Source organism: Scardinius erythrophthalmus (assembly GCF_964197995.2).
Source record: "Scardinius erythrophthalmus genome assembly, chromosome: 13".
NCBI classification, from domain to species: domain Eukaryota; kingdom Metazoa; phylum Chordata; class Actinopteri; order Cypriniformes; family Leuciscidae; genus Scardinius; species Scardinius erythrophthalmus.
The window spans coordinates 23,574,065-23,589,449 of record NC_138233.1 but is presented as its reverse complement, the minus strand read 5'-3'; the positions used below and the strand labels follow the sequence as shown (position 1 = coordinate 23,589,449).

Below are 15,385 nucleotides of genomic sequence, written 5' to 3'. Positions count from 1 at the left end.
TATCTTTGGCTCCTCTTTCGCTGGCTCCACCTAGCATCTTGAATCCGCCTTGGGCTTCCAGTTTGCAGCTCCGCCCTGGTGTGTTGACCTCTTGGCTCCACCTCGAACCACGAGTCCGTCACTCAACCTCGGCCCATCGACCAGTATGCTCCACCTTGGCTCCTCCCTCCCTCGGCTCCACCTAGGACAACCATCCTTATGACTTCACCGGGCTCCATCATCCCTCCGGCTCCACCATTGTTCAGTCCTCATCCCTCCAACCCTTCAGCTCTGTCTGGCTCCTCCTTCCCTTCAGCTCCGTCTGGCTCTTCCTTCCCTCTAGCTTCGCCTCAGTCCTCTCTCGCACTGGCTCCACCCAAGCGTGCCGCACAAGTGCTGAAAAGTGAAGCCAAAGCGTCTCGATCACTCCCCAGTGGCTGGTCTAAGTATAGGTTATAAACCTGGCCTCCCTATGAAGTCTACTGGACGCGATGGAAACTAAACAATCAAATTACACTTCAAATAAAACATTTTCAAATATGTTTTCAGTCATTTTAGTTCGTTTTTATCACGCTGAATTAAGTTTATGTAGAAAGTGTTTCCCTTTGGCACATGGACTCTCCCAGTCACCCCTGTCATTCAGCGAGAAATGGATTATTCCAAACTTTCCACCAGAATTCGAAAAAAGTGACGGATGATAAAGGGGAAAGGAAATTGACTGAATATTGTATATAGTTTGTAGAGTGAAATATAGTGTATTAGCTCAAATCGGAGGAGTTTTTATCGATTGTGCTTGTGCGTGCATCACACATCTATGCACCTTTAATAAAACAACGATTTGGAATATAAGTGAATACTCACAAGGTTTTTCAGTTTAAGAGTTTTTTTTTATTTTTTTTATAAGTTTGGTCTTAGTTATTTGATGCTATAAAAACGGGAATATGACGTCATGATTGACAGCTGTGATTCACAGCTTCTCTAAACAAAGTAGTCACCAAGGCACCAACAGACTTTTTTGGGGATTTTCGGGAGGAGATTGGAGCTTCAGCTTTAATTTATACATGTCCATAACTGTTTATTTCACACAGTAAATTTTGTATTAACTGTTTCTGCGGGAGTGAGGGCGGAACCTTGATATCGCGGCTTTACTTCCTGCTCGCTACTGCGCAGAATCAGGTCCCGTGTTACTACTGCGCTGAAGCTGGTCCCAAATCTGCGCAAGATGTCAGCACCATATTAGGACTTTGGCGGCTTCACTTTTCACCAATGGAAGAAAGTGAAGGGGTCATTGTCCATCTTTTTTTTAGTCTATGGCTCCATCTCAGTCCTCCAGACCCCTGACTTCACCTAGACTGCTCTTCACCGCGGCTCCGCCTTGGCTTCCTGATCTTCCGGTGTGGCCCGGTCTCTTCGGCTCCACCCGGGTCTTCACCTCCACCAGCTCTGCCTCCGATGTCAGTCATCTCTCTGACTCCACCCGGCCTCTCCACCAAGGCTCTACCATGGCTCCTCCCTCCATCAGCTCCATTGTGGGCCTTCAGCATGGTCGCATTGTTTGAAGTCACTCCCTGGCTCCTCTCGCCGTCGTCTCCTCCTTGGCTCCTCCCCGTCCGTAGTGGTCACTTCTGCCAGCTCCGCGTCTTCCTCCTAAGTCCCAGTTCATCTGTTGCCATGGTTTTTGATTTGCCCTCATGTGTTTCACCTATGTCTAGATAATTATCTTGTTTAGTCCCTAGTGTTTCTCTGTGTATTTATAGCCCTGTGTTTGTTTCTTTTTCTTTCTTTCTTTTTTTTTTGTGTCAGATCTTGTCATTTTTATAGTGGTTGGTCTGTTTACAGTATGTTTGTCTCCTGAGATACCATGAGAAGTGTTTTAGTTTGTTTTGATTGAAGATACTGCTTGCTATACAACCTTTTATTTTTGTTTTGCTGCATCCACTGGGTGACTGAAGGCATTAACTGTAGTGTGTAAATATTAAATGTGTGTGTAATAGTAAACCATTTTTACTATATAAAACTAAATTATCTAAACTGTAGGTTTATTTCTTAATCCAACCATCAAGGCTTTTGTTACAAAACATTTTTTTAATGTACACATTGTTCTGTGGGTAAAAGATTGTTTGACATTCTTGTATTAACAAGGTTTGAAACTTGCCCATGAAGACCATGTTGTCTAACACTTCACAACTATGAGAGAAATGTAATGATCATAGGTTGCCTATTGCATGTCAATAATAGCACTGATTATTCTAAACAAATAAAAGCATATCTGACTGTATGCTGCTGCAGGATTGAATGTCTCACTGTGAAAAAAATTGCATGTTGTTAAAATGACGATGTACTAATTATTATAGATTTATATTGCATCTCATAATATTGTTATTTAGTTCAAATATTAGAAAGAAATTGAACTCTAGATATGTGATGAAATTCTAAATGGAGCAGCTCTGAAGCACTTACATTACTTACATGTAGTATTTTGGGCAGTGTGGCATGATTAGAGGTGTGAATGTTTTTAGCAAAGTGAAACAAACTACATGTAAATCGAAACCAGTTAAAGCATTACAAAGTCATCGAGGCACATTTGGCAGAAATAAAAATAGTTTAAAACTAATTTGTCTGTGCTCACATCTCTACGCCATGGCTGACTGCACAGCAACGCAACATGTTACTACTTTTCAAACATTTTGACATTCCATATTTATATACACAGAGGAGGTCACCATGGAAACATGTCTGCAATAACCTTCCTCCTGCTTATTATGTTACCATGGCAGCCATCCCAGAATACTCCTTTTCAGTTTGTCCCTCCCTCGTGTTTATGACTCACAACCTGCAGGGGAAACCACAATTCAGCCTGTATCTCATGATGTTCCTCCCCTACATTTTTACTAAAACATAAGAACTGGATCTCAAAGAGGGGAACTCCATTAAAACACACAAAAAAATGTGGCTATGGAGACCACAGTGATCAAAACCATTTAAAGGGGGGATGGGGCAAGATTTTCTACATAAGAGAGTTTCTAGTATTGCTTGAAAGCATATGCAAATCAGTAAATAAAACACGTAAACAAAGAAATATACAGTAAACTGGGGAAATTATCTCCCATTTGGCCTTGATCATATTAACTATTGTGGCAAAAATGTATGCACTTATTCAAAAACTCTTCCATCCTCCATGCACATGGGGAAAACCAACTGAAATATTAATAATATTTGCTGTCCTCAGAAGTAACCTACATACACAGGTAGCCAACGCCCTTGCTGTGGAACAAACCCTCCCACAAAGAACAGGATAAACCTATTGAAAAAATGAAAACCTAGCTTTGTGTTGCACTGTACTCTAGATACAGTAACATATATGTCTGTTATGCCTCAGCAGTGTTAAAAAACACCTGGCACTAATGTGTCTGGATTCAGTTTACGTTATCTAAATATGTATGCACAGCTGTCTGTTAGGAGGGATACATTTTTTTTGAAGTAGCGCATGCAGATTATTTTAGGAGTACAATTATATTTTATGACATTTTTATCTTCTGAAAATGTGTATTTCATACCTTGCCCATGTATGTATGAAAAGGAAATTAACAGAAGATAAAAATATGCTTTTAATATAAAAACATAATTTTAACAACATAAACAATGTAGCTTAAGTAAAGGTTAACACAGAACAAAAAAGTGTTTTTATTTATTTATTTGTTTATTTTATTTTTAAATTATTTTTAAAATGAATTCTGATAATGCTTATTTCATACCTTGCCCATGCATGTATGAAAAGGACATTAACAAAAGCTAAAAATATATTTATTATAAAAATTTTACTAGTAAAGGTTAACATAGTAGGCTATAGCCTATATACAAATAATTTAAAAAGTATATTTTTTATTTTATTTTTTAAATATTTGAAAAAGTATTTTTAAATATCTGCTACTAAAATATATATTTTTTAAATATCCGCAATTAATAAAAAATATTGCAGATATTATTAAAGAAATTGTATTAAAAAAATATAATGATATATTAATATGTAATTAAATACAAAATCTACATGATATAACATATAAACATAACATTATTTTTTTTTTCTTTTGTTTTACCTATTAAAGTTCATTATAACTGGCAAAAAAAAAAAAAAAGTTTTCCTGACTAATTTGTGTTTGGGGAACAAAAACTACCCGTCACCTGATCAGTTGTGAAAAAATGTCATATCCTTTAACAATACAACTTGTATTGTTTGGCTGGATGGGACTACGGTTTTTGCCCATTGTGTGGCTGTGGTGAGCATCAATGAAAGCTTTCAAGCTTTATATTAGAGACTATTCGTACTCCCTGCAGTAAAACTAGCTGTTCTCTGATTTACAAGTAAAAACACAACCGAGAGTGCACATTTGAGATCACTTTGTTCTGCGCTGTTATCTTTAAACTTCAAATAAAGTGGCTCCTCTGATCCCCTAAAGTTGATCCCAGGACACACCCGAAAAAATTCATCCTCTCTGCCCCTCCTTGTTCTTTTCCCTTCCTTCGCTTCTTGGTATAGCACTGCGTGCATTGTAGTCATACGGGATGACTCACCCTGACACACCAACCCTGACTGCTGTTATTCACACTAGTTCATACAAGCAGACACACCTATGAGCCACTCACCAGGAAACACCCGTTCCCACATATCCTAGTATTGAACTATTACTATATTTTGTATGACTACTCCAGCATCGTTGGATAACTCACTTTATCCAAATGAAAAGCATGAGATCCTCTTGTTTAGATTACAGTGACTAATCTCACAAATATGCATTTGCCTCAAACTACAGAGCTTTGTTGCATTTGCTGTGGCCATTTCGTGTCTTTTTTTTCCCCCTCACATGGTTTTGGAACTCTGCAGAAAAGCATGACTGTTTTGTTCCTTGACATTCTTCGCCTGTTTGTTATCCAAAAGTTTTTATTGCATTGGGGAGACAAAACTCCTACACCACGAAAGCAACAAGAGAACACTGGAACGCATGCACACTGTTCCATTTGTTTCAAACGTTTTGTCTGTTCTTCTGGTTACAGTATCTCTAAGATGTCTGATAATGTCGTAAGGTTTTCAAGTACTGGCTTCTGCAATATATTTCTTGTATATTTCATGTGTTTTTACTCAAAGCAACTTGCCACTCCCTTTGCTTCTTTACAAGGCAGACAGTATAACCACTTTCTCGTTTGGAGAATTCATCCTTTGCTTACCATTACACAGCCCTGAATATGGGTGTGACACGTGGATTTGTTCACTGTGCGCCTCAGGGTTTCTCTCTCCCTGTCTGTCTTTCCGTCCGTTTGCCTCAAAACCAACCAACCACCCTTCCTCCCACCCCAGAACCACACATGCACACCTACACTGTTTACCTGCATTGCTGATGTGATCTAAGGCAGCTGAAACAACCCTTTAAATGAAGCAACCACAGACATCTTACTCAATCAAATGTGAATTAGACCTTGTGAAACCTATTTTGTGAGATTAGGGCAGGCTAAAGCGAAGCAAAACTAGTGAGGGAGAATTTAGGGGTTTAGGAATGGCTGCTTTTTGACAAGGATGAATGATTGATTAGGTCGCTGCAGGGTAAATCGTGCAGCAAACGAACCCCTTGCACTGAACATAAAACAGGAAGAACTGAAAAAGTGTCAATGGTATGGTATAGGTGGCAAGTCCGATTAAATCCGTATTCCAGGTCTTCCAGGTATCTCATCAGCCATGCAAATCATGTGAAGTTCAATTGTTGCTTCAGGTTAGGTATACATTTCACTTTACTTTAATCTTGGGGTTACTTTTTATCTAAAAACTTTACATATAGTTGTGTGGTAAATATTAAGTTGATTCATCACAGAAGGGTAGTTGTGTTGGATTTAAAATATATAGGCTATATGTGACCCTGGTCCACAAAACCAGTCTTATGGGTAATTTTTTTTAAATTGAGATTTATACATCATCTGAAAGCTGAATACATAATCTTTCCATTGATGTATGGTTTGTTAGGATAGGACAATATTTGGCCAAAATCTGGAATCTGAGGGTACAGAAAATTCGAAATATTGAGAAAATCGCCTTTAAAGTTGTCCATTTCTATTGGCGATAGTGCTGCATCCATTCACAAAAATATTTTTTTTTTAAAATAAGGTGGGAAATTTACAAAATATCTTCATGGAACATGATCTTTACTTAATATCCTAATGATTTTTGGCATAAAAGAAAAATCTATAATTTTGACCCATACAATGTTTTGTTGGCTCTTGCCACAAATATACCCGTGCAACATAAGACTGGTTTTGTGATCCAGGGTCACACATATATATAATCATTTACATAAATATGTAATTTACATTATTGATTAAGACCTTTTTGAGGCAGACATGCAAAGGCCATCGTATATCTTCAATTTGCTGTATTGCGTAATGCAAACATCTTGAGTTAGCTATAGATGCAGAGAATCCATCTTCAAAGGTTTGTGCTCTGAATTGCATACTTGCCTCAGTGAACTATCACAAATTAGTCTAATTACATTTAATTGAATACTGGATTTAAAATGTTCACAGCCTTTATAATTTGAGTTCATTAGATTCATTATTAATTTTTTTCAATATTTCGTTAATTGCATTTGTCATTGCGAGCATCTGTAATTTGTCTCTATTCTTACTTTGTTCATTCATTGATTCATTGATTCATTCATTGATTCATTCATTAATGAAAAATTGGAACAGCTGATAACAGACATAGCATAACAATCCATTCAAACTCTTGCTGCATTAAATAGAACAAGCTCTGCACAAATTCCTGAGATATTGTTCTAGCTTTCTTGAATGTTCTGACTCATGTTTATATAACGTTCTAAAAAACATACAAATTGTATTTTTCTGTGACTGTTATTTTGCCATCTAAGCTGTTTGTTGGCTGTCTGATCAGTTGTTGAACTGAACTGTTGTCTTTGTAGCTTGTTTAAAATTAATAAACAAATATCTCTGTACTTTGTTATACCTCATTTTAGACATGCACAAATCATTTTGTCAACATATCTGAAAGGTAATCGATTTTAATTCATAAAATGTAGCTTTTAACCATTAAAAAACAAGACTTTGTTATTTTTACTTGTTATTCTTATTCAAAGATTCACTTGTGTAACTGCAGTGATGTTTCATCAATCCAGTTGTCACAAAATGAGAATGAAACTCCTCAGAGATTTACACTGGATTTTCTATTATGAAAATGCTATGGAAATTATGTTGGACTTGAGTGTACAGACACAGTGAACACATTATCAAAGGCATTAAGCCCTCCTTCAGATGGCAACACATATTCGATCTTTGTCATTAAAAACAAATGAAAACTAACAAAAGTAGAAAAAAAACCCTACATAAACTAATTCCAAATTATTTATCAGAAAAAAGTATGCATTATGCATACACAGGACATTGTGGGACACATTGCACACACTATATATGAACAGAACAGAATACATAGAAGACTAAGTTGTCACATCACAAGAGTATACTCAGTAGCATTTGATTTAATCAGACCTCACAAATGTGGGCTTTGCTTGTATTTTTCTTTGAACATCTAAAAACTCTATTCTATGCAAAGTAAAATTCCAAAATCATTTTCGCTGTATCTGGATGAGCACAATAAAATCAGACTATATAGCATCAACAGTCAAATAATGGAAACTAATTAAAGAAATGAACAGATATATAATGTGTTGCTTAGTGTTTGCTTAGTTTGTGCCCTTCCTAAAAGATTCGGATCATGTGTCACCATCTCATGTGACATTTTATATGTCGCAACAGTGTAGGGCAATGGCAACGGGGCTAGTTGTCACAGTTTTTTACTCCAGTTTACTCCAGGCTAATTTTTGAAAGTCAATTTCTGTACAGGCACATGCCTTAAAATCTTGACTAAAAAGAAATTCCACCGGATTTTTTATTGAACATCGTAGGCCTATTTAATTAGGCCTACAATGTTTAAAACACTTAACAAATTGCCTCAATAAAGATGTGCCAACTTTCACCAACCTGATAATTAAAATGAGTCTGACTCTTGTCCTATGAATACAGTTTAAATCTGATTCCAATCCACATTCACGAGCTTTATCGCTGCGTTAAACCTGCATGTCACTCAAACAGTAGGTGGGCTGGACTAAAATTATGAGGGTCCACTCCCCTACTACACCATTACCCCCGCCCTCTTCTCCAGTGAAGAACTCCACAGACCTAGCCCAAACTCTGCCATTCTCCATAGCCCGGAGTTACAAGCAGACTGAGGAAAAGAAATAGCACTAAAGTGAGAGGAAGAGAGAGAAGTAACAAACAAAAATAAGAAAATTATAAAGCGAGGCTTCAAGCCTCGAGAAAGAAAGAGAGTACACGAATACGTCAAAGTTTAGTTTGGAAAGCGTGGTGGAAAACTTTTCTGGGCTGTGGCAGAAAGCTGTGGACCGCGGAGGATGCCAGAGCAAAGGTGTTGAAGGTTCCAGGTATGTTTGTGTATCTTCTGAGGTTAACGAGTTATGCAGTTCAGGTGTGCGAAGCTCACGTTGCATTTAAAGTAGTTTTCCAGAGACTGTCTGTGAACTTATACTATTCTTAATTATGCCGGAAAACGCTATATATTTGCTTATTTGGTTCTTAGAAAGTCTATTATATCATAAAATCTTATGTGTCATAAAACGTATCATTGTTGAGGATGAAGAGGGTGGGTGTGTATCTGCTCAATTGTCATCTGTTGCGCACGTTATTTTTTCTCCTAACATTACTAAAGTTTGTTCAGAATTCAGCGTTTATTTAGTTAAACTCGACCTGCTAAATCATTCAGAAGAAAAAAGGATTTATAATTAAAGCAAATATTCTAGGTTTTTGCATGTCATGCAAAAGATACACCCAAAGAGTGCAACGTGGATAAGAAGGTTGTTGTTTGTCTCTGACTTTGCCCACGCTGTAAGACAAAAAAAAAAAAAAAAAAAATTTTAAAAGAAAGATATGCTTTATTATCATTTCCCCCCTCCCACAGAAATGCATTTTTATGCAGTAACACAAAGTCGTTTCACACTTCCATATAATTTTTATCTTTCCTCTTGAAACGAGTATTATCCTGCCATACCAAATCTGGTCATAGCTCAAGATTTTTGGTCAACGTCAGCACATATTCTCTACTGTGGATGAATCGTTTTCTCATATTTTTCTGCTTGCTTTTTTTTTTCTTTTTTTTTTTTGATGGAGTTTAATTTGTTTTAAAGATTCTTAATATCCTTAAAAAATAAAGTGTGAATGTTTTAAATTTAGTTTGGGAATTCTGTCCTGTTTTGCCTTGATTTTCTTAACCTGGAGCCCTGGCCAGGGTGTGGGCAGTGAGTTAGAGGGGGAGGAGGGGGTAATGGAATGTAGTGGTTTGGAAAGACTTACTAATTGAAACCAGGTTTGAAGCACAGAGGGGGAAAGTAAGGCTTGCTATGCAGGAGAAAGAATAAGGTGTTTTATTCACGCCCAACTGCGCCATGACTTTAAGTTATGGAGCTGTTTTTCAGTAGGATCACTGAAGGTTTCTTATAACAAAATAAAAGAATAGAGGAATAGATAAAAGAGCGTGAGACTGACATAAAGGGAAGTGTTGCAAACCAGTGCTGAGAGTTTGTAGCTATCCATGGAGTGTTGACATCCAAAAAGCTGTCTTTCAGTTTATCTGATTTAAGATATCTTTTAAAAATGTCCATAAGCTGATTTTTCACATTTGGAGCCCATCCCCCTTCTCCTGCCACACCCAAACTTTCTTCTGTTTTGTCAGAACAGATGACTCCATAGCAGACTAAATTAGTCAACCAGTAGTACTGTACTATATTAAAGATGTAATAAAGCAACTTTATTGAAATTGTTATAATTTTAGTTAATTTTTTCATAAACTAGAATAATTTGGCTGTGCAAGGGTATGTCTTTGGAGTCCGATGTTAAGTTTTCTATGTGTGTCGCTGCCTCAATTTCAGCAATCTCTTTCAACCTTGGTTGTATTTGAAGGTTGCAAAGTGTTTGGTTTAAAACAGAACAGTGAGCTTCTTGCTTATCTTGAATGATATAGGATTTGAATGTTGGGTAGAAACAATGTTTGGTGGCCTGTGTCTTTATCTGATGCGTGATTGTCCTGGAGGTTTACAGTGGAGGGACATCTTTCTCCTCCTCTGTGTTGATAGGTCAGATTAGGGTGTGCTTCATAGGACCTTCTATTCCAGTGTGAAAACGGAAAGAGTCTGGACTTGTGCACACTTCCTTTGTCGTTTCCTTAAAGGCTTGTCGAGGACTTGCGATGGGAACGCCAAGGGAGGAGTGGCATGCTTCGTAACGGAATGTTTCATTCTCTTATTTATTTGTTTTCTCACATCTTGAATCGTCATGTTTTCATACAGAATGAAAGAAGTCATCTCCGTGAATATGTGATTATCCATCACAGATAAGTTGTCAGCACACTTGATTTTGTAGATAATACCTTACAGGATGTAGGGATCATTTGAAGAGTTTTGAAGTATGAAGTCTGAGCTGAAGACTTTGTTGCATTATCTTGGTACACGTCTTCTTGTTCAGACAGACCCTGGAGTTATCATCATTCCATGGTTGAGAAATACTGGCTTGAAGCTAAAACAAAGTTGGACAATACATTATGGCTTTGCCAATATGGATCTGAGTCAGAGTCAGGCATTCATATTTCACAATTTAGTACAGAGAACAGAGTAACACATAGTCTTGTGCACGTATATGCCTTAAGGGCAGATTCTCAAGATTTACATTATTTACAGATTTACAGTTTTTAGCCCATATGTAGTTTTTTTAGTATCAAGAGATTTGTCTTCACATATATGTATGGTGTACTTTTATTATTATAATAAATTTTGGCATTTCCAATTGATCCCATTTACTGCCTTATGATTCTTTTTTAATCTTCTGTGAATTGTTTAACACAATGTTAAAATTAAAGGTATAGCGGAGGATTTTTTTACTTCCGGGTGGAATACCTATACTATTGGTCCTCCTAACTGTCAATCATTCTGGTGAATCAATCAAACTTTTCAAAAAGTGGAGAGGGCGGGTCTTATCTAAAATTCGGAAAGATCCTCCGCTATTCCTTTTAATATTATATTTATTATACTTTTTTATTATTATTGTCATTTTGGTCATCATATGAATTTTCTTTTTGTATGTGCGTCTACAACACATGATAGACTGTACTTCCATTGTACTTCTGCAATCCAGTTGGATTACTAGATTACATTTGCTGTTGTGCTTGAAATAGAAGATACGGTCTGCATTTGATTAAGGTTTAGGATCACATGACAGTAGGATGGTTAGTCTGTTTATAGTTTATAAGCTTCAATTTCCAAGGCTGGCCATTTTGGTCTGACATTAATGCTTCAATTATGCGTGAGTCCTCTTGTTTTCAGAAACAGATGGTGTGCTTCATATGCTTAAACCGTAATTTACGGGGATAACAAGTAAATGCACTTACTTGCATGACATGTAGCAATTATTTCCTGGTAGCCACACCTGTCATTGCTGATTGACATAATGGGTTGAATATTGATTTTAGTTTGTGCATTTTAATTGAACAAGGTCAAATTAGTGCAATTAGTGATAGTGTTTACCTATATAGTTAAAGGCCACTGTTTATTTTATTCAGGTGATATTTTATCATGATTTGATTACAATATGCTTCAAGTATGTTTTAAGTAAATGTAAAATAACCAAATAATATTCCATATCAATGAATAACAGCAAAGATATACACTGCAGTGACACTACATACACGGCTGCTTGTGACGATATTGTTTCAAAGTTGCACGCTTATTTGGAAAGTATTTTATATGGCAAATAACATTGAGGCCATATTTTAATAGTTCTAATGCATTCAAAAGTATTCTTAAAGGTGATTTGATGATCTGCATTCATTGACGTAGACTTAACGTTTGACTACAGCTCGAACTACATCACACCATTTCAGTAATGTAGGTATGCATCTACTTGTTTACAACAGCACAAGGAGACGCAGCAGAGGTTAGATCATTCTAGGTGCAGTTTACATAAGTTTGTTTCTAGTTGAATTGTAGATAAGAGTTAAGATCTGACTAATTTAGATGTTTCAAACCACATGCCTTTTCACTTCTACAAAACACGTGGCAGTGCTGTTTCAGACCTAACTATAAAACCATCTGATGGTAGCTGGTAAGCGAACCACCTTCCCATCAGTCATCACTATGTATTTGATTGCTGACTCATATCCTTTGACTCCGTTTGAAAAGCCTTGTTAACAGGATAAACAAACATGTCAGGATAGACAAAAAACGTGACTCAATGTGAATACTGACAGCCTTTAGCTAATATACATGTATCCGAATTATGTAAATGTTTCTCTAACATTTAATCAATCAAGATTTATTTAGTGTAATTCACTTTTTTTTAATGGTTTCATCTTTTTAATTCCTGTTTGTTCCTCTAAATAGTTGATATTTCCACAATAATATTGAAAGCGTATGTCTTTGCACGAGAGTTTGGTCACTTTGTGGGTTTGAATTGAGTCCATGTGGAAGTAAAAGCTGAATTTTTAACCAAAGTGTAGTTATCCCTTTTTTATGTATGAGCTCTTGCTTTGTCAAAATTGCCTGCCTCTTGCAAGGAAAATGAATGATGAGCATTTAATGGAGAAATATGACTTATACTTGTTACAATAAAAAGTATCCTGTAATTTGCTTTGGAAAAACGTGTCTGCTAAAGAGCCAAGTAACCAAGCATCTCCTGTAAGCAAAGCCAAAGGCCACAATTTATGTTATTACATTGTGTAATGGCTGACTGTATGTGTGTGCGTCGGTTATTATACATTGCAACAGTTTAATGGAAAAAGTGTGGCATTAAACCCAGTGGCTTTTCTATAATTAGTGGTTTGGTTGTTTCCCAACAATTCTGTCACTTATCTACCCCTCTGCATTGCTGAACCTTTACAAATGTGAGCTATTGCACAACTATAAATCCACATTTACATTGGACCACTAAGACCTCTTAAACCATGCAGACAATCATTTTTGCTGTGCATTAATCAGTGTCATGAGGGGCTTCTGTTAGTCTTTATACATTTGGAAATCGGCTTGCTTCTTTCCTTTAATGAAATAAGAAAAAGATCAGGTTTCCATGCTTTATTGGGTGTTTGTAAGTGGAAACTTTGAAAGAGTACCCTGTTTTTGTACCCAGCTCAGACCCACTGGGTGAGTTAAGTGGTTGGGTAGAGACTAGGACATTGCTTTGGAGTTAGTCACTGCAGGAGAGGCTGGGCTCTCTTCCAGTTGGCCTGACGGTTCTATCAAGGAATGCGTGTGACTGGAGGCCTGGGTGGGGCTTTCAGCTCTCTGTGCGCTATGTGCGGGCTTGAGAGATGGTGTGCGTGTAGTTTCTCTCTTATTGTGCGAAGGGCGTGTCCCCAGCTTTGGATTTGCAACGTTTGCCGCCTGTGTTGTGCTATAAAGTGTGCTCTTTTTAGATTTGCACAGTTGTTGCCAAACGACCTCTGCCAGATGGAAGCATTGCGGTGTCGTCTGACACATCTTAGACCTGTGATTATGGTCGCGTTTTGTACTAGTACCAGTCTTTCTCATGCACGACAATAGAAACTTTATGTAAGGATATTTATTCCGTGAAATTGAGTGGTTGCAAAACTTTTTAAAGCTAGATGGCATTCTTTTAAATTCAGTACGTGCAAAACTTTGTTAGTAAAAATTATTAGTGAGCTTGTTTGAAAGCTGTGGTTTTGTTCGGCTAGCTCCACCTTTACCGAGGTGACAGCAAACTTGATACAACTAAGTGCAGGGTTAGTAGATGTCACCCGTTTGAGTGTACACAGCTGCTCTGCCAAATGTTGTTCTTTGCAAACAGTGTGACAGCCCCGTCCAGACTGGCCTTTATCACAGCGAGCCTATGACTATTTCAGTCACAGCTCAGAAATAACCGTCCGTTAATGAAACGACAGGGTAGTGATAGGTTCTAGCAATGGTTTCCAAATAATAGACAAAGAAGTTAGAGCTGGCAAAGAGAAAACGCAATGCGTTTTCGTTCCTACTGATTCGACCCCTTCAGAATAGCAGCTCATTTTCAGGACGTATTGTGCAAACTCCTCATCAAGTGATTGCTTTTGTAAATGTTTAGAGCAAAGTTTTGTCCATTCTTTTTTCAGTGGGACAGAGAAGTACTTTGATTATAAGTTAGGGTAAATATGCTATTTTCTTGGGGCAGCTTTAAATGAACACTTTTGCTGTTAACAGTTGTTTTCTAGCAGAGTCAATAACAGTGGAATTGTTCAGAGGAGAATTGATATCAGGGCAGGTCCACGCAAGCATGTACCTGTCTGTGCTGATTCCAGCATTTGTTTGCAGTGCTAGTGTTACATGAAGTCTTTTCATGCTTTTCTGCTGTAGACGAAAGCAACCACATCTGTGATCCGATTTCAGTCATAAGGCTTAAAAAAAGATATTAGCATCACTGAAACCACATTTAATTGATCTCTCTTAGTGTTCACAGAAATGGACATGCATCTAGCTTTAAAGGTCTGAAAGACATGTTTATGTAACGAAACAAATTCCCAACATTTCTCTAGCCTAGACTAAAAGGCTTAAAACAGATATCTCTTTGTCCTCATCCTCCTCCATGCAGAAATTATCAAAAGGGAATGCTAAATTGGACTGGAAACCACGGGACAGCTTCATAGGCCATGCAGCATGAAGGACAATTCAACACTTTAAAGACACTTACAAATATTGTATATAACAGCTTATGGCTCTTGCATACACAAACTCAGTAGTTTGTGTCCTTGATAATGCCTCTCTGAGTTGAGGGAGTATTTTATTTGTTGTTTTGTAAGAAGTCATTTGATTCAGCCTTGATTAAAGCCTTGCATGAGATCAATCAATTGACACTTATCATTTTTGGTTAATTAGAGAGTTGCATTATTTAAACAAATACTGAGTGGAGCAAAAATTGAACTACTTGACAGAGGAGTTGTTTCCCTCATGAATTGGCCATCTAAAACTTTTCATTAAATGAAATGAAAAACTACTGATCCCCCTACCTCTTTTTTTCCATGTAAGATAAGAGTGGATAATGATGTTTGATAATTTGGTTTCTGTGAAATTAAATGAGCGAAATGACTGCGTAGTTTAGTCTCCAGTGTCTTCGGCCATACCATGTGACTAGTGAAGCTTTTAGGCGATCAAATGAGGATTTGCACATGATGTTTGCTTTCCTGTGAGAAATTTACATGAACTTTAATTTTGCTTGTGGCAAGTGACAGTTTCATGGCATTGGCATGGTTACTATGAATGGCTTGCTACATCTCACTTGGTTTTAGTTTACAGTCATCTTGAAT

At 37.2% G+C, this 15,385-nt stretch overlaps 1 protein-coding gene across 1 annotated transcript in view; it reads left to right on the top strand.

Annotated features, from left to right (window-relative positions):
* The first annotated feature begins 8,195 nt into the window (after positions 1-8,195).
* ahnak (AHNAK nucleoprotein) overlaps positions 8,196-15,385 on the top strand; it is a 33,766-nt gene continuing 26,576 nt past the window's right edge. Inside the window, exon 1 of the mRNA XM_081382720.1 lies at positions 8,196-8,477. The gene's annotated coding sequence lies outside the window, so the exon portion shown is untranslated. The remainder of the gene's footprint in view (positions 8,478-15,385) is intronic.